Genomic DNA, 26830 nt, shown 5'->3' on the forward strand with positions numbered 1-26830 from the left:
ACCTAGCTGGAAACATCAAACTTTATAAATTCCCAAATCAAGGCTAAAGAAGGGTAATTCAAAGGTTCTTGGATGACTTGATAACATGCCAGTTCCCCAGAGGAAGTGGCCATTATATTGGCGGTCCTGAGACCTATCTTGCGACATATCAAACTTGATGAAGTCAAGAAGAAATCAAATTCAAGTCTAAAGAAAAATAGTTCAAAAGGTTTTGGATAACCTGGCCACATACTGGGTTATTCCGGACAATTGGCTCTTCGGTGCAAGTGGCAAATATGTTGGTAGTTCTAAAACTTAATTCGCGATGTATCACATATCATGATTTTGCAAACAAAGTCCACAAAATGTCAAATCGTGTAAAAATTTGTGTCGTGAACTTTGAGTTAAATATTTACTCCACAGCATAACCTTGAATTCGCAGATGAGTTTCTGTCAAGTCTGCAGCTAGAAGAGTCGATATAGGAATTAATTACATCTTATAAACTCTCTAACTTACTCTTTCTATCACTAACTCATACATTTTCTCATTATCACACATACAGAAAACTTTGTTTTGTCATCCCGAACTATAAAATCGTATTTCTTCATTTTGCCACACGTGGCTCCGTTTGGCACATGTCACTTGAGCCTACATAAGGTGCCTTAACATAGTCTTGAGGATATACGTCCTCTACATTCGGTACAATCCATACGTAAAAACGGTCTTCTACAGCATTATGCTTAGCACATATTTGGTCATCACTATCAGTGGGACTGTTATGCGTAGAGATTCACCAAAAAAAAAACGTATTTCTAGGCATAAGAGTCCCACTTTGAATTTTGTAGCTAAATTAACTTTATTCCCATAATACAATCTCTTGACTCTAATAAACACGCTATTCTTTACACTATTGTAAAGATTTTAATTTAATTTACCACACACCTGGTCAATGCGAGGCCTAAATGTGTTAAAATTTTTAAACGCGTTTTTCTCGATTGCATATTTTGGAACATGGGACAATTATGCGTATAACGGCAGTTAAGTCCTTACAATCAAAAACATTATACACTACATCGTGCTGAACAGAGACGGAATGTTATCTTGTTTATTTTTTATTCCATGAACGGCTCTGAATTTTGTCTGACAATCCCTACAGTTATCAAATCTTGAATTTTCCGTAAATCTTAAAAACTATATGCTTAATAACTTTTTTTACAAGCATCGGATTGTTTTGCGGTCTTCGGCAATGTTGCTCACGGCAGAAATACCTATCGAGATCTGTGTTCAGAATTTTTATAGAGGGCAATAGGCGACCTCTGGCGATTTTTCTTTGCAAAAGTAAGTTTTCCCATAGTAAACCCCATACAAACTTTGAACGGCTGGCGCTAAAATATAGTTTCTCCGATCGAGCTGAAATTTTGCACAGTTGTTATGGGACCTAAATGCAATCCAAAAAGTGGACTGGAGCGAGAATCTAAATTTTTCATATAACCGTGTCCCAGGCTACTGCCCACTTGCAGGGCTGTAAGATATGTTGATGGTTACGTACGACATCAAGCAATATTATAAAGTCGAAGGGGAAAATACTCAAACTCAACTACGTCTTATCAATTATAATTTCACTTTTACCAGCAAGTAAGAGAATATTTTTTGTGTTCCACCTTTTTTTTACAGATATTAGTGGATTCAAAGGAGTTTCAACTTAACTCTATGAGATGAACGATTTTCCAAATCATGTTCTGCGATTTTAGCGTGAATAGCGAGTTCAATCAATGCAAACATTATTTTTTGTAAACAAAGAAACAAGTTTAGTGAACAATAAGAGTATTAATATAAAGGTAAGACTTCCGGCGGCCATTTTGGATTTTGACACCATCTTGATTTGAAATAGTGGAAAGTGTTTTTCACCTTGTGAGCACTTAACATGTTAAATTTCGAGGCTACCCCTAAAATCATGTTACGCATACTCTTCTTCTTCTTCTTTTTCTTCCTTTTCCTAGCGATACCTCCCTACTGGATCCATGCCTACTTCTCAGTTTCGTTATTCATAAAAACAGGTTATTAAATATGAATTGTCTTACATAATGCTTATTTGGTACAAGAATAACACTTCTGCATATCTTCGAGTGCAGGAATAGTATTCATTCTATTATTTATTTGGTCTAAAGCCGTTGATTTAAATGAACAATCAATTGAACAGCTGAAATAAGATAAGAATGAAAGAATCTGATCGTTTTGTCAACAGAGACCTCATAATTCAATACGATGAGCGCTAAGATGGTAAACAATTAATTCAGCTGTTTAAACCAAGATGGCGTCGATTTTTCAACCTTAAAATAATACTCCTGAGTATTGGCATTACATCCTTATTAGCACAAAGCCTGCTTCTCTGCTTTGCAATTTCCCACAATTTTCACAGTATCCAGCGCAGAATTCTTATTTAACATAGATAAAATTCTCGCAAAATCTTGGGCAGGCTTCTAGAGAGTATTTGTTTGATTTTATTAAAAAAGATTTTTGGTGGAGTGCGGAAAATTTTGCCCGCCACCAAATTGTGTGGCTGAGATTTGACCCGCGGCACAATGATCACCATCGAAAACTATTTTAAGATTTTTATGTTTTTAATCATTTTAAAATATACCTTAAAAATATAAGTTGCTTAGCATCGAATCAGGATTTACTGATACAATGCTTTAATTTCTTGAGATCTCATCAAATTTGTGTGCCAACTATTCGGCTGTTCATATATAGGAATTGCTTGTGTAATTCATGAACGAGTTCAATGTAGAAATTTCTTGAAGAGTATGCAGAAAAATTTCTGAATGTGCCATCGTGGACGAACACTTGAAGGAAACCTTATGAACTTCCCAAGATGTTCTTTGCTGCATTTCATGAAGCAATGGAGTAGTCTAGCGTACTTCTTAAATAAATTGCATTCTAATATGGAATACCCAAAAACGAAGTAAAGACGCTCATATCCATTGCAGATGGTCTAAATTTCATGGAAAATGAAGTAATAGATCGAAATCAAGAATACTGTCAAAAGTTTAGTTCTGTGAAACTTGTGCACCGAGTGTACTACTAGAAATATTACCCATTCTGAGCCCAATTACTATGTGTTTGCTTCGTCTTTGGAAAACCCACTGGAGTGATATTAAACTCCTTGACAAATTTCAGATAAAAATGTAAAAAGAGAATTGGATTCTCCCAGGAGGAATTCCTGTTAAAATATGAGGAAGTTTCTCTAAAGAGATTCCTTGAAAAATTCTTCCAAGAATTCCTGAATAGATGTAATTTAATAGAATAATACTATGAACCAGCTGGCAATATCCTTGACATAAAACTTTCGAGTTGCATAACCGATTTTTGCGGATTCCAAGCAAGAACCATTACGGACCATTGATAAAATCTTTGAATAATTTCTGCACAGATCTTTCTTATATCCTTTTAAAAAAAATCCAATGAATCTATCATAACTAAATTATTTTATGAACGGGGCCTTCTTTAACCGAGTAGTTAGAGTCCGCGGCTACAAAGCAAAAACATACTGAAAGTGTCTGGGTTCGATTCCCGGTCGGTTCAGGATCTTTTCGTTATGGAAATTTCCTTGACTTCCCTGGGTATAAAGTATCATTGTACCTGCCTGCCACACGATATACGAATGCAAAAATTGCAAAATTGGCAAAGAAATAACTGTGGAAGTGCACTAAGCTGAGAAGCAGGTTCTGTCCCAGTGAGAGAGACGAAGACGATGAGTTTTGGAAACGATATATGGAAAACCAAAAAAAAAAATACTGTAGCGAATTCATTTCTAACGGCCAGGAGGGGGAGTAAGTCAATTACTCTTCTCTGGCTACACCCATGATAGTAATGATGATGATGACGATTCCGACCGGTTCGGTTGTCGTCGTTGTCGTTGTTGTTATCGTTAGTTGGGGAATTTTCCCATCCTTCCCACCCAGGACCATTTCGTACATGACCGGACATGTGTTGCTGGAGCGGAAAACATAATATTTTGGTTGTGTGAATGGATCGCCAGCCAGCCTGGGAGGGGATTCGACTTTTCCCCATTCACGCGTGCCCTCGGCCTACTTGGATTTTCGCAGAGCATCGAAGGACAAAGCAATCCGAATTATCAAAGTTCACCGATGGTGCGCAATTTGGGGAGCTTTGCAAAACCATGGCCTCCTTGTTCAGCAGGAAAAGGTTTTTTATTTTTCAAGATCACATGGCACTTGATTTTGAAGCACTCTCCTGCCGTTGACGTCAGTCTCCAAAACACCTCGAAATCCTTTCCTGGACAGCATCCAACCGGGAAAATTTCCGATTATGCGCAGACACTCGCTGGCTTCTGCTGCATGCAGCACCACCAGGAGGAGCGCGAAAACAGTTCCCTTTGTCAGTGATTTCATTGCAAAAACCCGGCACTGGCTGAACCCGGCACTTATTTTCGCCCTATCGGGCGCTCATTCTCGGCAATTGTTTCAACCCCCGCGAGGGCCAGAGGGACATGGAAGTGCAACTAGTTGTTATCCCTCCACGTTCTTGGCCAAGCCACACACACACACGCCGACAGGGGCAGACATTGAAAGGTCGACCCTTTCCACCAAACATTCAAGCAGTGCCAGGATGTGAACATTTCCCGGTAGGAAAAGCGGACGTGTGCTATTTATGCCACAAACATAAAACAGAACAGCAGCGAAGGAGTGCGGTCATGATTTCGCGTTAATGACTGTAATCAAAGCGCCAAGGAGTACCTACCAACGAAAGGTGCTTGAGTTATTGCTTCAGGGTGGAAGAATCGGGCACCTTGAGTGGGCCCCGGGGCTTTGGGATATGGGAGGATGGGTCCCCTTGGTTTACTCGTGCATTTTACACGGTTGCTTTCAGGACATTTCACTTGAGTTCTATTTCCAGCTACAATTTATCGTAATGGAAAAAAAGATAAAATGTGGCAAATATGAACTCGACGGAGCTACCATTCGCTGAGGGAGGGAAGGGAGAAAATTAAAAATTGCTGAGTAGGTTTTGATTTGGGGATTTCACTTGCTTGTTGGTATGCAGTTACAAACCGTGATGCAAAGTGTAACACTAAGTTGCAACATGAAGGTGAATCTATGAAGTTATATGTGTAATAAGTAATATATGAAGAAATCCCTGTAGAGCTTATGAAAGAGTTGTCGTGTAATTGGGGGAATTGGACACGTAGCTTCCAAATATAATTACGGAAAAACACTGTCAATTTTAGGAAAATCTGAACGCTAGCTGCATGGACATCTGAAGAAGCACAAATTATAGAATTTTTCAAATGGTTATGTCATGATATCAAGACGACAAATAATGATTCCTCATAAGCGTGACATCTAGAGCGACCACGATTTTAGACAAAGTTTTAACGCCTTATATTGGCAATACAAATCATTTGTACACTAGTTTCTACAGAAATTAAACCCATTTTTCCCATACAAACTTTAACCTTTATTTATTCTGTTCAAATTCACAGTAGTCTTTCAGGCCTTAAAACACTGAATCTAATCAGTAAGAATTTGGATTTTATTTGTTATATTGTTTCCATATAAAGTTAGGCTATTATATACCCTTAACTTGTCTATTTCTTCAAGAATTGTTTGCCAGATTCTCAGGGGGAGTAAGCTGCTTGACGAATGTTTGAAAAAGAAAAATTGACGTATTGTTTCCAAGACCTTGAATCTCGATTGCCTGATGAAATAATAGTAAAATTGCACCCGAAACTTGTTGTTTTAACCAACGTACGTTATTGACGCCTGCCGTTGGCGACTGAAGACAGATATTATACAAATGTGATGTATGATGTTCAGAAACAGATCACAATAGAATCACAATTCTGCCTTAAGTAAACCTTAAATAACACTAAAACACACAATATTATTGATGTGACAATATGATTAATTTTGAAACTCACTTTTAAAGCATCAATAAAATAATAATTCGCTTTAAAAAAGACGTAGTTTTTGAGCTTTCAAAATTAGTACTCATGTCCAATTGTATTGAAAAACGTACGAAGACTGATTTATTTATCATGAAGATTGGATCCCAAGGGATAAGCAAGTATATAAAAATAATAAATATATGGAAAATTTGCAGAACTGGAAACATTTGTATATATGAGTCACAAAAATCGAACGTTTTTTGAAAATCTCATAGGAGCTATCTTTAGGTATCATTTCTCAGAATTTCCCTCATAAACACAAAAGTTGTAATATTCTTAGCCAAACTTTGGAGTATGAGCCCCCAAGTTTTATGATACAGTGATATCTTGGGACGGCCCGTTACTTATACTTCTACTCGGTACTCATATTTTTAGAAAAGATTCAGAAAGGTTTTACAGTACCTCAAAATGTTGCAAAACCAGAAATTCGTCCAGCTCAACTGCTGCACACCAACATCGTGAAAACCAGACATAAAAACACGGAAAGCATGCTTGAGCTGACAAGAGCACCCACATTTCTGAAGTTGTATGTACAACAACACAATACACCAAACCAACAGATACCGAACGAGAGAAGAAGAGCACAATCCGACTCCCCAACTCTGGTTCAAGTACCGAGCAACCAACACAAGAATCCGATCCCCTAGGTAGCTTGCGCCACATCAATTCACTCCCCATTCCGCCCCGACCGGAATTCTCCACTGGTGTCAGCCTGACCGAGAAAGCCCTATGCCTCGCGCTCGCGGTCGTTGATCTTGCCGTTTCGCCCCATCCATTCTGGAAAGACGGCATTCTCGGCTGATGGTGCTCCGTCGTCGTTGTCGGTCGTCGTCGTCGTCGTGCCTATGCACTGGTGTTCCGTGTCCTCCTCCTACACCCACCGCGTGCAGCGGGACGACCACCGACGCAACGTGCGGCAACAACCACACACAACGGTGTGTCTGAAATCTTTGTTAACGTTAAAATATTGTCCAAACATCCTGCAATAGCCGATCTGAGGATTTTGCTTACTTATTGTATTTCTAAGCAATCAAAAGTTCGAATAAAACAGCACAGTTAATCAGCTAATCATACAATTAAGAAGAAAATGATTTTTAGCTTATTTTTGAATAACTAATCAAACCTGCGTTCACAACAAGTTGGTTTGGCCGCTTAATAGAACGCTAAAAAGTTTTACAATAATATTGATTATAACATACAAAAAATTAAAACATGTTTTGAGCAATGATTTTGTTTTATGTAATTCATTATTTTGCTAGGATTACTATAGCAACGGTTGTTACACCCAAATTTTAAAATTTTATTTTCTGAGAAGTCTTACATCAAGACTCGAACACGTTTTCTACTCGTTGTCTCTGAAGTTCCATCAATGCGTTGTGCAATTCGTTTTGCTCAAAATGTTGATATTTGTGGTTGTACGCAAACAAACAGAGCATCTAATAAATTTTAAATTTTTCAAAAAGTAAAAACAGAACTCAACATGAGCTTGAAAGTTTCAGCAAGTTCATAAGGAACTATTTGTAAACTTGACAGGGTTACTTGTTGAATTATTCTTTTCCTCACGGATGGTTTACTTCAAGCAATTGGGCTCGAAAATGAACGTATATCGTATAAAAATTTGCGTTCAAAATCAGGGTGTCTACTCGTTTAGCAAAATGAAATTCCCTGATATTTCCAGGTTTTATAAAAATAATTCCAGGTTCAAGAAATACTGTAATTTTATATGTCTAAAACAAATTAATGTACCGTAATTCGGGGTGTAGTTGATCAGTGGGGAAAAGTTGATCATTCCCGTACCCACATGTATAAACTGTCAAAAGAGCTATGATCCGATTTCAATTATCACAATTTTTGTTATGTCACGTTACCTGATATCTGCTCTTGATGTTTTGAAGTTCGTTTGTACATGCAACATAATTATACCATGTAAAAACAGATTTTTTTATAAAATGTTTGAGGAACTGTTGAAGGGTTCTTCTCCAAACAATCGACTATTACCAAGGCTATATAAAAGCACCATTTACATAAACTGTTTCATACATTCCAGGTATATTCTGTGAACTCAATTTCGAATTTGCATTGACGATGAAATTTTATTTTCAGAGAAAAAACACGTTCTTTTTGTGAGCGAGTTGCTATTTTGAAGGAAAATTGCATACATTTGGACGTTTTATGTGGTGTATTCTGTAATTCACAACGTTCAACTCAAAAATTGACCGATTTATCAATAAGTTGTAAGACTTTCGAGACTTGATTCAGATTTAGTGATCCCAAATCTTATGATTGGCATATCGCTTTATTTTACGAAACCTATCGCAGTGATTGATCAACTTCACCCCGGAATCAAAAACTCCACTTTTTGATTTCTTAAAAATATTTTTATCGTTATGATAACATTTCGTCAAAATTACGTTTGTATAATCCGATAAACATTCAACCAGTACAGGTTTTAAAAATATTTGGATGATAATACATGGATCCTACTAGGAATTATAGAACAGAATGGCACAAAAGTGATCAACTTCACCCCATTTTACGGTACGGAACTTTCAAGTGCATCAGTATGTGTCTTCTTGAAAGTATTTTTTGTACAGATTATGTACCATTCATTTCCATCGGTCGTTTGGATAACTTAGACAGCTTCATGGGCGCTAAATTAAACTTTATTTGGATATGTGACAATATATCTACAATATAAATTAACACAAATAATTCGTAAAACTTTTGGATCCCGGATCCATTTTTTTTATGATAGAAACACGGATTATCAAGCCCCTGGGTAATCGCGTTCGACCGTATAACATTTGACTGTTTTAATATGATTAAATTATAAATGTTTGCAATTCATTCGAAAAAGTTCTAAATTAGTCATGATTGTTACGAAATTTCGAATTGATTGTTGTCCAAGTTCCAGTTTACTTTTCGAAATATTTTCCAATAATTTAAAAAATGAATGAAAATATGAAATTTAGAAACCTCTTTCCAGTAAAAAAGAGATTAAAAAGTAATTAAAATGAGACCGAAAAGAGACAAAACAGAAATCAAAAACCGAAACCTAACAGGAACCAGTACAAAATAGATTAATCAGAGCAAACATTTCTCTGAAAATATGTTTAAAACTTTTTTTTTCAAATATTTTTTTTTTGCGACGTTACGACGACATACCAGCACATCTGGTATATGCCAGTAAAGGACAAACATTCATTGATGTATTACGACGACATTACGAAAGGGATGGATTCATATCTATATTTAAGATATTCACTCTCCAAAAATTTTCCAAAGGAATTCCTCCAAAAATTTTGTTTTTTATATCTCAAAATAGAACCAAGATTTTTCCAAACATTGTCACAAAAAATACCACAAGGCTTTCATCAGAAATTCCTTCAGATATTTTTTGTGAAAAAAACCCTTAGTCCTCGAAGATCCGGTGATTCTCCGATTAGTTTTTCCTAGAACATCCTCCAAGACTCCCGTTTAAAACATGTTGTAATATTCAACTAGAAACTTCTCCAGATCCCTCCAAAGATTTCTCAAGATTTTCTACAAAATTGTTCTTGAGAATTTTTATAAGATTTTGACTACAAATTACTCTGAGGATACCTTCAGGATTGCGCCTAGGATTTCTTCTTGGAAATTCTTCTATTAATTCTAAGATATTTCTCAAGGAAGTTTTCAAAACATTTTTCTCAAGCATCCTTCCAGGAATTTTCACCAAGGAAATTTGAATGTAATTTCCCAGAGAGCTGAGAATTAAAAAAAAAAACCTTAACGTAAATTTATGGGTATCTTCTGTTACAGTTACTTATGGGCATTTTTTTAAATTACCGGACAGGTTTGGGCCGGAGGTTCTCCGATTTGCATGAAATTTTCACCAGAGGTAGAGCTAGTGGATACATGACCAAAAGTGAAATTCAAAAAAATTATAGTGGCCTATTTTCCCGGAAAACTCTAGATGAATTTTCACGATTTCTCTATATACCTCAAACTTTGAAAATTCATATCTCCTGAACTATGCATCGTAGAACAAAAGTTTTTTAGTAAAATCGAAAGGAAATTTTCTCAGCAATCTATTAAAAATATAAAAAGAAAAACATTTCTCGGAAAATTTTTCACCATGGAGAAAATTGTCGGAAAAATAGCGAAAAAACTATCGTCTGTATCATGAAAAATTTTCAAAAAAATATTTTTTGTTTCATCAATCCATACCCTAACTTTCGTCCATAGACGCCAAAGTGGTATCTTTTACCGTTTAGGCGACAGAACTGAAAAACCGATGACCACCCGCACGCTTCCCATAGGAAAATGTGTGCTATTGTGGGCCTCATAACCGTGCGCTAACGGCGGTAGTAATTTACACGCATTGTAAGTGTAACACAGTAAACCATCCTTTCCTTTCCAGTCAGAAGAAGCTTTTCGTTAATCGGACCACTCTCCAATGGTCAGTTGGGTGTTTTGTGTGCCCTTCATCAGCAACGTTATTTAGTATTAAAGCTAACAGCCTCTATGAAAGCCGCACGGGAAGTTCTTGTTACAATCAATCATTATGGTAACGTTTCAAGGATCAAATCTCAGGATCCACTTTCTTTGAAAACTTATGAATATATTGTTTATATGTTGTTTCGGCAAGGACGTCTTTCCTACGTTGTGTCTTTTACGATACAACGGACAGCAAATCAAGCGAACGGCTTCACTTATCAGATTTATTACCACTGAGAGGTAGCATGCCTACTCAGTGGAGAAACGGAAGAAACTACATTCTTACAAATTCAATGGGTGCGCCTTATATAGGCGCACGATACGGCCAGACAAAACATACAATAATTATTCATTACGCGCGTACGCTTCTCAATACAGTTTGGCGCGCTGTTGGATTGGCGCCAACTGTAGAGGCTGCATGCTGACTGGCAGTGGAATATTCCACAGCAGCCATCAATGGAACAATAGATAGCGTCCCTGAGTGTTATACAGTTGATTGATATTATATACATGCAAATACTATACTATATTCTTCCAAGGAACAATCAGAATTTATATCAAATATATCACTTTGTATAGAAAACAAAACTGAAAATTTATTCGCGCGTTTTTAGTTAATTATCTAATCATTTGATAAATTGAACAAAATTTGAAAAAGGCAAGAAAATTACAAATAGCATTTTATGTATGTATAAATATCCTTTTTGCTTGGCAACTATATGATACTGAAGGTCAAGTATGGGAAACACTCACTCAGTTATTGTGTTTCCCTCACTCGCTTCCACGCACAGTCGGGAGCGAGAAAGCCGTTTTTTTAACCAAGTCGAACGTTTCAATTTCCAATGCCCATTCTGTTTCTTCGGCGAGCACTAAGCGAAACAAAAAACGGCATCTGATCAGTCGAATGCAATACCAAAATTCGGACAAAGGACAAACATTTGAAAAGGGCCCAAGAGGTCTTGAGCTTTTTTTCAGAAACGTTGCTGTTGAGCCCTTGTTAGTCCTTTTTAGCCCACGCAAACTAACCCCGCTATCAGAAAGATTGGTGTTAGCTCTTCCTGATAGTGGTATTGGTGAGCGTGATCGAGTTGAATTGGGTTCAACAGCGGCTTGCAAAGCCAATAGTCGACAATGTCGATGTGCCCTTTTAATATATTTGCCCAGGAATGATTGTTTACATTCTGATTCCGTTCGGATGGCATTCGGGTTTGAGTGCTAATGAGTGTTCACTGACTGGCAGTCCACATCACGGAATGATTCAGTGAGTAGAAATCCTCTCAGTCAGTTCATTAACTCGTGCCTCGCAGATACAAGTGTATTGGTATTAACTTCTCTTCGCGTTCCTTCCGACTGTCGCTTTTACACAATCGGTTTCGACGCTTTCATGCTACATTCCGCCTAGGACGGTACAGCTATCACTGAATGTTCGATAGCAGCAGATTTTTTGCTATTTTTCATCGGTGGCATTCGGGTGAGTGAGTGAATTTTCCCATGCTTGCTGAGGGTCAGTTCCTATTACCTATATTATTAAATGTTAGGATCGTTTTCAATTAAAGACTGTTGGTCTCAATAGTAAAGGTTACGAATAAAGGACCAACAGACCAAAGGAGAGTGCTCCGATTGACGAAAAGCTTCTTCTGACTGGAAAGGAAAGGATGGTTTACTGCGTTACACTTACAATGCGTGTAAATTACTGCCGCCGTTAGCGCACGGTTATGAGGCCCACAATAGCACACATTTTCCTATGGGAAGCGTGTGGGTGGTCATCGGTTTTTCAGTTCTGTCGCCTAAACGGTAAAAGATACCACTTTGGCGTCTATGGACGAAAGTTAGAGTATGGATTGATGAAACAAAAAATATTTTTTTGAAAATTTTTTATGATACAGACGATAGTTTTTTCGCTATTTTTCCGACAATTTTCTCCATGGTGAAAAATTTTCCGAGAAATGTTTTTCTTTTTATATTTTTAATAGATTGCTGAGAAAATTTCCTTTCGATTTCACTAAAAAACTTTTGTTCTACGATGCATAGTTCAGGAGATATGAATTTTCAAAGTTTGAGGTATATAGAAAAATCGTGAAAATTCATCTAGAGTTTTCCGGGAAAATAGGCCACTATAATTTTTTTGAATTTCGCTTTTGGTCATGTATCCACGAGCTCTACCTCTGGGGAAAATTTCATGCAAATCGGAGAACCTCCGGCCCAAATTGTCCGATAATAAAAAAAAATCCCCTTATGTAATTTCTTAGGCCACCCTTGATTAAAGAGGATTTTCAGGAAGACTTACTCTTGAAGAACTTTTAGAAGATTTCCAAGATTATTGCTACGATAATAAAAAAAAATGAAAAATCATAATATCTCGCAATATAGTGCGCAGGATCTCCAGGAACACTGGACGAAATTGCTAGAAACTCTAAAGAAACCTAATAATGAAACACAGGTCGAATTGAGGAAATTATTTGAAATGTTCTCAATATATTGACTCGAATAACCCCTCGAGGAGCTTTTGGATCTATTCTTTGGAATAACCGTAGACGAAATGGCGTTGAAATTATTGTCAAGTTTTCTTGGGAGAAATTCTGTGGGAAACTTTGGATATCTCTTTGATTAATGACTGTGGAATTCGGTTGGATAGTTAGTGAAAAAAATATCTGGAGGAAGTCCTAAGATAGTCTTTGTTCAAAGTACTGCCTGAGAAAAATTTCTAGAGGTATTAACGTTGAAATGTTCAAGGATTTCCTGAAGCAAATTATGGAGGAACTCCTGTAAGCATCCTATGAAAAAAATGCTGAAGCAATTTCTTGAAGAATTCATAATAAAATCTTTGGAGAAACCACACGGATTTTTCCTGAGGTTGTTCTCGAGAAATACGAGAAGAAATTTTGCATCTCAGTTATCTGCAAGCAAGATAAGGAAAGAAAAGAGACTTTAGATACTATTTTGGTTAAAATAGAGACTTCAGACCCTTTTATCAAAAATAGAGACTTTTTAGAGAATTGCAAAAAAAAAATGTATATAAAAACAAACCTGCTACCAGCCCTAGATATGTTAATCCTTTACCGAATAAATTTAGATACATTAAAAACATCAATCATGTTTTGATAAGCTGATGAAATTTCATACTCGAAAGAATTCTCACTGAACAGCTCATATAGTTTTTGGAGAGCGGCGCAGCCGAATTTTTTTCGAATGAAGATAGTTTTCTGGCAATTAATGATAGCTCTGGGTTATAACGCAAAAATCCGTTGTCGTGAACATATTCTATCATGAATTACTGCTTCAAAATAAATTCCCTGATTGTGATCGAAATTCCCTGAGAATTCCAGGTTTTTTCCAGGTTGAATAAAATTCCCTGATAATTCCAGGTTTTCCAGGTTTTTCCAGGTAGTAGACACCCTGAAAATCACATATTCGAACGTCAAAAATCAGAATCGCACAATATGCCATATTAAACTTTTTGAATGTTAACACAAGTTGTATATAATTCTTCACTATGATTCATTATCGACAATCTATATTAAAAACAAAACATATAGTTAATATTATAATCTAGAATCATGTCAGGTTGCATAAACTGACAGATCGTTTATCAATCCATAAAAGCATCAAATGAAATCGTAGTAATTAGCAAAAAATGCCACCCACGCTTGGTATGGACCAATGCACGAGTTCACTAACTTGACGTTTGAGCGGAGCCGAATTCACTTGATGCGATGGCACCACTCAAACATCAAATAATGAACTCGTGCATTGATCCCTTTGCTGACGATGAATCTCGAAAAATAACAAAGCAAGTAACGTTGTATATAAAGTTTGCATTCAAATTAGCAAATAATCACACCTTAGTCATGAATCATTTGGTGGTGTAGTGGTAAGGTGTCGGTCTTTGAATCCGTAGGGCCATGGTCGATGCTAGGTGAAAACTTTTTTTTGTTTTTATTGGAACTTTTTTATAGTTCGAAAGAAGTTCAAATCAGGTGCGTTTAGTACCAGAGCTGTTCAATGTCATGAATCAATATCAATTTAACAATCGAATATTGCTAATATCATTCTTTCCCATGGAAAAAGTCATCGAAAATGTTTTCCCTGTGACCTTTTCCGAATTACTATCGGTTGGAAATATTAGCTGATGTTGTACTTCGCATGGAAAAATGCTATTAGCATTTGAAATTTTCCCAAAATTTTGACGTTCTACAGCACTGGTATCACACTAATTTAATCTGATTTAATTATAAAGAGTTCGAAACCAGTTCAATTTCATCCTTACCAAGTTGCTACAAAGATTTCATTTGAACTTACAGCGTACTTTCAAATAAAACTGAAGTTTATTGTAGCAATGCTCTATCTTAGTGCTTTGGTAGAACTTGATTCTATAGTTTAAAACGAGTTCACCACAGACGATTTGTTTAGTAAAAAAGTTCCACAAAAAAAATTGCTGTGAAACCAAATTAGAACTACGAAGTTTACAGATAAAGAATAATCTAATAATCTGAACTTCTTGTTTCTTGGGCGCTTAACAACACTTTCTGGCTGGGTTTCATTTCAAAAGGAAAATGTAGGGCTAATACATTAACTGGGAATGCTTATAGATACATTCAATTATTATAAACGATTATATAAACATGGTCCAAAACTTTTTCATTTTAATTGTACATTACTAAAGAATCTCTTAAGTTATTTGATTCATAAGTATACGATAACAGGTGTGGAAGGTGTTTTATGGGAAGAACTACTTACTCGAAATAAGGGCAATTGAATTGAATTGCAGGAAAGAAAGCGAAGCAGCTGCACTCACTGAATTTATTTACCATCAAACTAAACACTATGTGTTTCAACGCTATTTATTGATTGGAAATTTTGTGTAGTATTGAATCCACAGATGTTTTTAGCAGGTACTCCCAAAAGGCAGGCCTGTAATCCACCACAGATGATGTATAGAGTTCTGTTGTGACTCTCTTGATTTCACTAAGTCCACTAAGAATCTAGCAAGGAATCAACCGAACATCTTTCTAAGAATCTGTTTTGGAAGTTCTTAAAAATAATCAACATCCAATGAAAAAAATGTAGATTTCTTGAAGAACTATCACTGAAGGTCTTCACAAGATTTGAAAGATTTCTCCAATTATACCTTATGATTTCACCATAATCCGTGAAGTTCTTGCCCGGAATTTTCTGAAAGATAGGTTAGGTGTCCACTAAGTTCTAGAAACTCTTTTGAACATTTAGAGAAACTTGTTATTAAGATTTTTAGAAGCGAACGACCGTAAAAAAAGTGTTGAACATTTTGCAAGCAATCTTCTCAGATATTCATCAACAAGCTTTGAGATTTTTTCAAGTATCACTACTACAGTGGTTAGAGTCCGCGGTTACAAAGCAAAGCCATGCTGAAGGTGTATGGGTTCGATTCCCGGTCGATCAAGGATGTTTTCGTAATGTAAATTTCCTTGAGTTCCCTGGGCATAGAGTATCATAGTACCTGCCACACGATATACGAAAATGGCAACTTTGGCAAAGAAAGCTCTCAGTTAATAACTGTGAAATTGATCATAAGAACACTAAGCTGAGAAGCCAACTCTGTCCCAGTGGGGACGTTAATGCCAAGAAGAAGAAGGAGAAGCTTGAAATATGCCAGGAATTTTCGGTGGATACCTCTAGGATCATTTCAACTGGATAAAGTCCCGACATAATTATACGTAATGTTGTTGATTAATATAGATCTAGCTTCCTATGTTGAAAACATTCTCTAGTAAATTTAGAAAATATGTTAGTTTCATTTTCCAATTCCAATTCTAGTTTTTAAAAAATAAGGCTTACAATCTCTTATTCATAGAATGGTATGGCAATTTCTTTGAACATTATTCGCATATTTAAAACAAAATTTATATTTTGGACTAATTGATTTTTTTTCCAGAATATGAACTACGTTAATTATACATTATTTTTTTTTTTTGTTAATCAAATGGAGTAAGAAATTCCTCACATTTATTCATGAATCTAGAAAAACTACAGTTATTTAAAAACCCAGGGCTGAAAATCTCGTTAAAAGTTCGAAGAAAAAAAATAAGTTAAGGTTGATTTGCGGCTCCGAGCAGTCAACAAATAAAATTTAATAAGGGTCGTTCAATAGTTACTTATGAACCTAGGAAGGAGGGTTGTACAAGTTTGTCTACCTGCAGCGTTATATTTTCAACACACGTTTTCTTAATCTTAACGTGATTCATTTTTTTTTAAAGAATCTGTGTTGGTATTAATTATAGATCTTTAGTTTTAAGGATATGTTGGTTTTTGAAGACCGATAAACCCCATATAAAATTTCTATTACTACTGCCATTTTGTGTTCAAATGGCAAATACATAAGTTTTAATTTTCACCAAAAATAAGTACACGGGATGTCCATTTAAAATCAGTTTTCCAATTCCCGGATTTTTCCCAGGTGCCCAAACAATTAAAAATGGATAATAAAATGATCCTGCGACTTGATGTTTTTTTTTTTTCATACAAAATTGTCAAATTTGGAGGACTTCATTTAACTTATTTATAAATGAGTTTTTATCAAATTTATAAAATCATGTGAGTTCAAAACGGTTTGAATTTCGATTAAGGATAAAACAAACTATTTGATGAAGTATCTAAAATAAGAACTTGGAATTATATGAATAACTTTTAACTCTCTGATTTACAATATATTTTCACAAAACGGCAAAGTTGCATAAAAAAACCATTATCTTCTATGAGTGCCTTATGTGAATTATGTGTTAGACATGGCAGGCTCTTGGAGAAATACTTTTTGTTAAACTTATGTTAGACCCAAGAAGAAACAATATATTGACAAAAAGCATTTCACAGTTCCTCCATTAAGCTATATACAATTTTCGACGTAGATTCGAAAAAGCATCTTCCGAACAATAACAACCATTTGACCAAAAACCTCGTCAACAACTCAACAAAAATCTGCATAAGATTACCTAAAGGATCTCGCTATTTGTTAATCCATTGAAGATTGTAAGATTTGAAATCTGAATGATTATTTCAAGCGTGTGCTATGCTGTCAGATTAATACTGTCGGTTCGAACGATTGCCAACCATTTGGAATACAAACACTAAAATCCATACATGTATAAATACATGATCGAATAAAGAGTGGTGAGGCTTGATTTGGAAGTTGAGCTGTTAACACTTGTGTTGTAGTGAAACGGAAGAAATACCCTGACACAATCTTTAAAAAGATCTTCCCAAGTTGTGGAGAATGATTGAAATAATTTACTGTAAATCTGCAGAAATCCATACAAAATCTTGTCAGAAACCTCATAAAAGCTCTGTCATAAATTGAAGACTATTCATTACAGGCAAGGCTTCATCAAGAATAAGTACCATCGGTAACTCCAGAAATCGTCAAACGGAGTTCTTAAATAAAACATTTGCCCAAAATTTCAATAGTTCTGCCAAGAATTTTTGACACTGTTTTGGGCTCAGGTTTTCGCCAACTAATACGAATCTACTAAGTATTAAAAAATCAGGTGAGTTAAATATCTTTCCTACAAAGCATCTCACAAGAAATCGGTGAGAATTGTTAGAATAATTTGCCAAGCAATTACCTATGACAGTGATGTTTTTTTACAAGATTGTGATAAAACAAATAACAAAATACGAGTTGACAGGTAGTTTTCTAGTTTCGCCTATAGGCTTGAAACTGAAATAAACCGGTATTCTTATGTTTGATATACATTTTCCCGGTATGTTTTTCAAATTCCCGGGTATTTCCCGTTTTTTCCGGCCTTTTATAACTTTTATAACTCTTTCTAATGAATTCAAATCCTCTGAGCAGAATTTCAATAAAGAAATTAGATTACAGTTCCGCCCAAATTGCTTATCTTTGACAGATATGCGTATTTCGACTACCACTTTCAGCATTCTTCAGACATAATTTGTGTACCATCCCCAACTAAATATTGAAGAGACCACCGAGTTAGGGAGGTATCGAGTTGTAGAAAACAAAACCAGTGCAACTGCGGTCCAAGGACCATCGAGTTAGTCATGAAAACCAACTATTATTGTGGTTCTCTAACTCACCTACGGAATATCAAGTAATGGAGTTAACTGTATGAATAATTAATATGAATTAGCGTGGAATTTTTCGTACCTCCTAAGCTTCGAATATCTATAAGCTTCAACTAGCAAGTGCATTATCAAATTTTATAAACCGATTAACAAATACTTGCTTAGGACTGTTGTCAAACTGATGAACAGCTTTTTGAAAAGTTCATGGTTTATGCATGCGTGCTGTACATGAATAAACTCTACTTTTATCTCTGGGTATTCCATTCAATATCTTCTTTTTTTCTGATTTCATGAAGAATTCGGAGTGATAAATCACATCAAATAAAACATTGAGATTTTTTTTGTACTTATTGATGGTGAGAACACCGAAGATGCTAATTAAATCGTCGAAAACTGCTTTGTCGTAATTTCCAAATTACTATAGTTCTGTTTTCCTTTGATATTTTCAAATTTACTAAAGTACCTTAAAACATAACACAGCGAAACAAAACTGACAATTTTTCGTGTCTCAAGGATCAAATTATGTATCTCTTGAAGATTTGGGGTCGCTGAATCTGAAGCCATTCTTAGAAATGTCCCTACACGTCACAATTTTTAGCTACAGGCCGCCAAAGTTGTATAAAACACTGGTTTGATTGATGTTTACATGACATTAAAAGTATGATTTATCAAACTTCTTTATGATCTTATCCAGCAAGCATGCAAAATAGGACTTAAACTTTCTTTTCAGATATAATTTTGTTGAAAACGCACGATCAAATTTAGATTGAATCGATTTTTTCAACATGACTGCAGTCTCCATACAAAACTCTTCATTTCTCTTATATGGAAAAATACAATACTTTTCTGAATCACCAAAAAATAACTTGTGAGCATCGAAAGTATTATGAACTTTGCTGATAAGTATTGTTGTACCCATAAAGTTTGAATTCTGAGACAAATTAAGCAAATAAATTGCCATACAAGTTGGGAAACTTGCATGCAAGTTGGACGATATAGTCAAAGTTAGCATTTTCAACAGCCAATATCTCAAAACCAGGACGTGCTATGATATTTTTGATATTTTTAACGACAATGGATTCAGCAACCCTTAATTAAGTAAACAGCGGTATTTTGATGTTTGAGACAAAAACGTGTTCCGCAGTGTAATAAAAAGAAAACAAAAACTTTTGAATTGCAAGTGTCAAACCTTTGGACATTTGTTTTTGTTTTTAGTAGAGTCCACTCATAAAACGATTTCATATGAATCGGATCTCTTGCAAATAATGAAAAATGCGCAAATAACTATAACATGTGATGCTTTAGATGAAATTAGAATATTATCAAATATAATGAGGAGAAACTGGAATACTACATCTTTGAATAGTGAGTGTCATATTAGTGGACTTTTTTTTCGCTTATACTGGTTTCAGACACACCATGCACACAGGTATACGCGAAATCTACCACTACCGGTTCGGAGCTTTTTAAGAGTGCGAGCTGGTGGTGTGTGGTTGTAAATTTTGGAACCTCCAGATGATGAAACTTTCGTTCGAGAAACGTATGACAAACAAAAAAAGTGACGTTCCCCATTCTCCCGAATCCGTCCGGCCGAGTTGGCAAAAACAAAATCAAAGACGAGTTCGGGTCTTGCGCTGAATGTATTCATGAGCAACTTTCGCGCAAACCTCTACTGGGTGGTTGCTTGGGGAAAGGGGGGAACCTCGCGTGAATATGTATAACGCACTGAACAATGGGCCGACAGGGTTGTTGTTTTTCGTGTCTCGTCGATCGGGAGAGCGAAAACCGTTAGACTCAGACAGGTTCCCCTCTGCCGGGTTCCTTCGAGCCACTGACTGCACTGGCTGTGGGGGAAGTAGTTTTGCACCGAGCGAAAGAACGATCATCAGTGGGAAAACCTGAATATTTTGCGACAAAAATAAGTGTTGGTATATGATTATCAAATGAGATACGCTATCCAATTCTGAGATAAACAGATCTTCGAACAATTAAGAGGGAAATGCCCTCCTAGACAGTAGGCGATTTATTTAGTATTTTGGCTGTAGGCGAAACCTCTGAAAGCGTAGTAGACGGAAATTTGCATTGAAGTAAGCTGTGCTAAGTAGAAGCATCAACATCTGCCCTAAAATTTTCTTAATGGTTTAAGCGTAATAGTCAAACAGTTTATAAACCAAGAGCGGCCTGGTGTCGTCAAATATCACCACATAAATCTGTCAAAGATCTTAACATGTGTGAACCGAAATACTACCTGAAATTTGTCAAGCATCAAGCATCATGCAGGAGTTTAAATAATTAACCATAGTAAAAGTTGGTTTTCATGCCTACCTCGATGCAGAGTCGATGAATGGAGAGTTGCGCGAAGACTGAAACCAAGTCTACCTATTGAACTGTCAAATCGTCTACCTATCGAGCAGAATAAACAAACACGTTTTGAGACGAGAGGGGTATTGTTATCGTGACGAAATTAAAAAAAAAAGTTACATAATTTACAATTATGTAACGAAATAATTACTCTTTAGGGCCTATGATTTGTGAATGAGCCCCCTACTTGTTACATGTAATGTAACAGTAATGTAAGTAATCTCACCCCATAGTGGAAATATATCAATCCGTTCAATAGTTGAACTGTAACTGCAATTTAATAAACTATTCAAAATTAATTAGTTTAAAAAATATATAATTGTTATTCAACACAGACTGACGCTATAGATGCGGCTGTTTTCGGTTAATTCCCTTTGGGGCGGCAAACGGCAAAAAGAAATTCACTGTTTTGTCAGTTGCGCGGAGCGGAAACCGAAAAAGATCAAGTTTTTGAGTTCAAGCTTTTTGTCGTATGTGCTGTTGCAATACTCTACTAAACACATCATTGTGATTACTTTATAATTACGAAACCAGAGATCAAGCTTAACTTTGTTCTTTGCAATTGATAAACAAACATTCGAGCTGAGAGTACATTTGAGTGAAGTCACTTGAAAGCGCACACAGTAAAATAGGTGGCCAAAATAATTAAATGATTTGTGATTGGGGAACTTGTTGCCAGTTCTCTTTGCGCAACTCTCCATTCATAGACTCTGCCTCGATGGTTCCTTGGATGGCATTTGCGCTGTTTTTAGTTCTATAACATGATACCTCTCTAACTCAATGATCCCTTTAATATCAAGTTATGGAAAGTTGAATGGAGTAAGTTTTCGAAGGTTGAAAATCTGACTGTAAAAAATAGTAGTTTGCGCAACAAAATACAGATTTTTGACAGCATGAGTCGTCGGTGCGTCATTTTTGGAGAATCACGAGTGCTTTAAAAGTAGAGTTTTGCACAATTTGCGTACAGCATTATTTTCAATGCCGTAAAACACCCCTTAAAAAATGAAAATCGCTGTGTAATGAGTCATTATGCAACTCAAATCTGTAACGTAATAAAATACTATTGCCTTATGAACTATAACATAATTGAAATCAGTTGGGTTGTGGGCTCTTACGATACACATAATTTGACGCATGAAAGTAATCTGTTTCGTAACGGATTTAAGATAAAAAAATCAGCCTATTACGATGAAAATTACAAAAAATAAGGCTATATTGATGTTTTTTCAGTCCATTATTCAATATAGAGCTAACTTGATATTTCTGTCAATGACAATAGTCACTATTAGTCAATTGTCCTTTCAGTCCAAGACCGTTTGTCTGTATTTGAATCAATAGGGTTTCTAGTGGTAGAAAGAAACATTTTCTAGGTTTTGTTCAAAACAAAGAGAATTCCATGTATATAGAACAGACTGTATAACAAATGCGAGGGATAGTGATGAACAGAAGTTCAAATCAATGCAAACACCCAGTGAAGCCACCAAAGCCGAACCACCACTGCGTACCCTATAGATAGAGATTGCGTTGATGGGATGGGATCCCCCTTCTTTTCCCACTTTGTGTATATGTAGAACAAAGCATAAAGTTACCGTTTTATGTTTTTCTGTGTTTCCTGTGTTTCTAGCCAGTCGTTCTCTCGTCTCCTCGTGTGTCGACTGTTGTTTGCTGCTCTGTAGTGCTGGTGTGCCTTCTTCTTCCTGGCCACTGCCTGCTTGACTGACTGGTTCGCGCGCTTGCTAATATGCGTACAACGACCGACCGTCCAAATCCAAGCAACCGACGATGACTACGTTGAGGATGAGGACGTGTACACGCCTGCTCTTCTCTTCTCTACTGAAACGAGTTCACACACTACACAACATCAGGCTGCTACGACCACGAGAAAGCAAAACACACTTCTGAAGCACGCCCCAGCCGCCATTCACCCGTCGTCACTACACTAGCTTCACTTTTTTTTCTCACCCCTGGACAACGATGAAAGAATTTTTCCGGACTCTCGCTTTATTGATTATGTCTTTTCAAACCGTTGAAATTCACATCAAATTCTCACTTTCCGGTAATTTTCTTCCCCGACACTTTGTTCGCCGTGTGCACTTCCTCAACTAGGATCGACCTTCCGTACACTACCTACACACTAATCGTTACCTAGGAGTCTACGCACAGTAGGCTGCGGATCACCTTCTTCAACGCCTGCTACGAAACCGACTAACTTCTGAGATCAACTCAGCCAACGACGTCTTAGAGCTCTAAAGTGATCACCGAAAGCGCCTTATCAGAATGCCCTAGAGCTAAACCTGGAAAAGTGCCCCAACTAGTCTACCCGTGTGCGGCTTCTGCTACTACCGAAGAATACTCTACAACAGAACTGAGCCACTGAAGTGACGTGTAACCGACACCGCTACTGGGAGCGCTTTGTGAACTTCGCTGCTTGTCGACCGACTCGATGGCTGTGAGAACACTGCTTGTTGGTCTCCTCAGCTTGATATTCGCTTGCCTCTTTCCATCGTCATCATCCTCATCATTATAATCATCGCACCAAAAAGCAGCGACCGCCGCGTTGCCGTTGTACATATAAATGTCCCACGTTACACATTGTAAGAAAACGCTTACAGAAGTAAACTTTGCTCGGAAACTATGAAAATCATTCCTAGTTAATTTGACCCGTTGCTCAATTTGCACACATAACTGTTCCGCTACTTTATTTTTACGCATATCTGTCACACTAAACAAAGCGCTGTGCAAATAACCAGTAAGCACTCGAATAAGCAATTATTTAGCAGTTTATGCGTCTCTACATAAGACGTAATATAGACCAAACCAGTTGCCCAAAATTTTATGGCACATAAGGCAATATAGCAATATCTATAATAAGCCTTTTCATGTAACAGATGGGGATATTCTATTTCCGTACGGGTTTGGGCCGAAAGGTCTCAGATTTTCATGAAACTTTTTCCACAGGCAGGGCTCATCAATATATGAATAAAAAAAATTGAGAAAAATTCAGGGTCGCCTATTTTCCCGGAAAATTCAGTTGGAATTTTTTTGTTTTCCCCTGACACTACTTACTTTGAAAAATCATAACTCAAGAACGAAGCATCATAGAAACAAAGTTTTTTCTACGAAAATGAAAGCAAATTTTCTCAGGAATAAAAAAAAATATTAACTGGAAAAAGTATTTCCACAAAGTTTTCCACCGTTGAGAAAATTCGTAAAGAAAAGCCGGAAAAATTATGCTCCAACTCGTGGAAAATTTTCAAAAAAAATATTTTTGAGAAGGTAATTTCATAAGCTTTAATCGCTGAAATTTTGAAATGGTATTTTTTTTTCGTTTTTAGGTTATGGCCAATTTTGTAAAAAATGTGCAAATGTGCCATTTTGAGCCTTTTCTTTGAAAAATCATAGCTCAAGAAAGAAGCATCGTAGAAACAAAGTTTTTTTTCTATGAAAATGAAAGCAAATTTTCTAAGGAATAGAAAAAATGTTAACTGGAAAAAGTTTTTTACAAAATTTTTCACCGTTGAGAAAATTCGTAAAGAAAAGCCGGGAAAACTATGTTCCAACTCGTGTAAGATTTTCAAAGAAATATTTTTGAGAACAGAATTTTATAAATTTCATTCACTGAAATTTTTAAAATGTACTACTTTTTAATTCCTGCGTTTGGTCATAGTTTTGTGAAAAATGCCCAGATTTCTCGTACAAGTATTTTCGTTCGAAAATCATAACTGAAGATAAAAGCGTCACAGAAACATTTTTTTTGTCAAGTCGGAATCAAATTTTCTCAAAACTTTGAGATTTTTTGAAATGGAATAAATTTCCCAGGACATTTTTCACCGTTAAGGAAAATAAATAATGATAATCCGATTAGCTATTCCAGCTTACAAACAAAGTTTATTTGAAAAGAGCGATCAATAAGATCCAATTCTAAACATTTTTTTAAATACGCTCATTTTTCGTTCCTAAAACATGATCAAATATTGCCAAGATGAGCTGTTTACAAATTTATACATTTTTAAGTTTATAAAGCTTGTTTTCATATTTATAAGTTTATAAACAAAACTACTTAAGAACGAAACAGCATAGAAACAAAAGTTTCTTCAATCATAATGTAGGCATTTTTTCCAGCTACCTGTTAGGTAACTACAAAATTGACAGTTAAATCAATGGGTAGACAATATGGCAATTAGGTATTTACCAATTCTGGTTTAAAGCGTTGAAATGACTTGAGAATTATAAGTTTACCAAAAAAACTAACAAAGAGCAGTGAGAAAGTGCAAGTGTTGTCAGCTGTATATTGCTCGTTATTACCGAAGTTGTTGAAATGGACAAAGTTCAATACTACGAATACTATTCGCTATGCTGTAACCCCTTCGGACTGGACGGCCACAAATCAGTAAGCACAAATTTACGCTCGATTAGCCATGGTCTCATGACCAAGTTTCATTCGAATGGAATTCGGTGGATTACGGAAAAGATGAAAATCTGCATTAAGTGCATGATTATGATTAACCAGAAACGAAAATCTTCTGGTGTTAGCAACCAAAGACAATCTTCCCGGTTGAAAAAATAGATAGTATTAAGAGGAAAATGTAAGTTATATACTGAATAATTGAATAAATAAAATAAAAACAAATAATAATAATCTTATTTGTCCCATAGAAAAGAAAGAATCTCTTTTCAGTGTGATAAAAAGTGGAGGCAGAAACAGTTTTTTTTTCAGTTTTTCTAAGCGGTGTAATTTTTCATGAAAAATATCATCCATTCCGACTCATACTTCATTAAAACCAATCCCATATTTTTTTTCAGATGTTTTAGAAAATTTGCAATTGCTTTGATATAAAATCTTTGTTTTTCCGATGCTTCGATTGAAATATGGGTTTTCAAAGAAAAGGCTTATATGGTCATTTTCCACAAAATTGGCCATAACTCAAAAACAAAAAATAAAGTACATTTTACATTTTTTTGGTTAAATACTTAAAAGTAGCTGATGTAGCCAAAACATGCTCTCTTGTCTGAACTTTTGATTGCTTCGGATTGTTCTACCAAACAAGCCGTGAGGATGAACAGAAAGATAGTTATTAGGAAGAATGTAACAAAATATGAGAATGAGGGCCTGGGGTTGAACCCACGATTTCCTGCTTAAGGGAAGTGTACACTTCAACAGAAATGTAATCGCCTATCTCGATGCGAGAGGAATTTCTTGCGATAAATGCTCAAGAAAAGCATTTTTCTTTGATCGCAGTACCCAGTTGAAAAGAAATGTCAATTCAAATGGAGCTCACTGTAGAAAATTTCTTGACCATTTTTCAAGTAGAAATTTTTACTTTTCTTGAGCGGAAAAGCGTACCTAGCTTTAGAAAGCCGAAGCAATAGCCATTAGACTACCAAACGCGACGTTTATTTGATTGTCGTTCCAAGACATTTTACATAATGTTTTAGAAATAGTACTGAAACAGCATCACAATGAAAGCCAATTGTTTTAGAAACTGGTTTTATGTTTGCATTTAAACGTCTGAAAATGCTGCTCTGAAAACAGATGTAAGCCGTCTTCAGCAGAGCTACAAATCGTACGAAGAGTTGCAAACTTTTCGTAACTAGTAATACGATTTGTAACCTGCTGACAACACACAAAAATCTAAAACATTGTTTTTTTTTATACAGCTATTTGGTTTCTAATTACGTAAATTATGTGACCCTAGCCCTAATGATGCTTACAACAAAACCAAAACAAAGCAAATTTTCAAACTTTCGTTTTGAAAACCGCAGTAGTACGTATTTTGCTCAACTAACACATTTCATTAATATCTGGAGTAAAATTCTTCTCATTTACTATTATTTTTTTCGGGTAGTTTCAATTATGCTTATTCTCAGCAAAAAATATCAAAGGTACATCCAACTTCGGTAACAGGCAAAATTTTGACACCATGTGGGGGTAGGTCTGATTTTTTTTCATTGCTGTTGTATCCAATTTCGTTGGAAATAGAACT

At 35.9% G+C, this 26830-nt stretch overlaps 1 protein-coding gene across 3 annotated transcripts in view; it reads right to left on the bottom strand.

Annotated features, from left to right (window-relative positions):
• The window catches only part of LOC5568147 (mucin-5AC), a 188699-nt gene that overhangs the window by 131073 nt on the left and 30796 nt on the right, over window positions 1-26830 (bottom strand). For 2 of the 3 annotated variants that reach the window (XM_021848627.1, XM_021848624.1), the window contains exon 1: window positions 22436-23298. The exons of the other annotated variant lie outside the window; for it this stretch is intronic. The gene's annotated coding sequence lies outside the window, so the exon portion shown is untranslated. Of the gene's footprint in view, window positions 1-22435; window positions 23299-26830 lie in introns of those variants that run through there. 3 annotated transcript variants of the gene reach the window in all.

This window comes from Aedes aegypti, chromosome 3 (assembly GCF_002204515.2).
Source record: "Aedes aegypti strain LVP_AGWG chromosome 3, AaegL5.0 Primary Assembly, whole genome shotgun sequence".
Taxonomy (NCBI): Eukaryota; Metazoa; Arthropoda; class Insecta; order Diptera; family Culicidae; genus Aedes; species Aedes aegypti.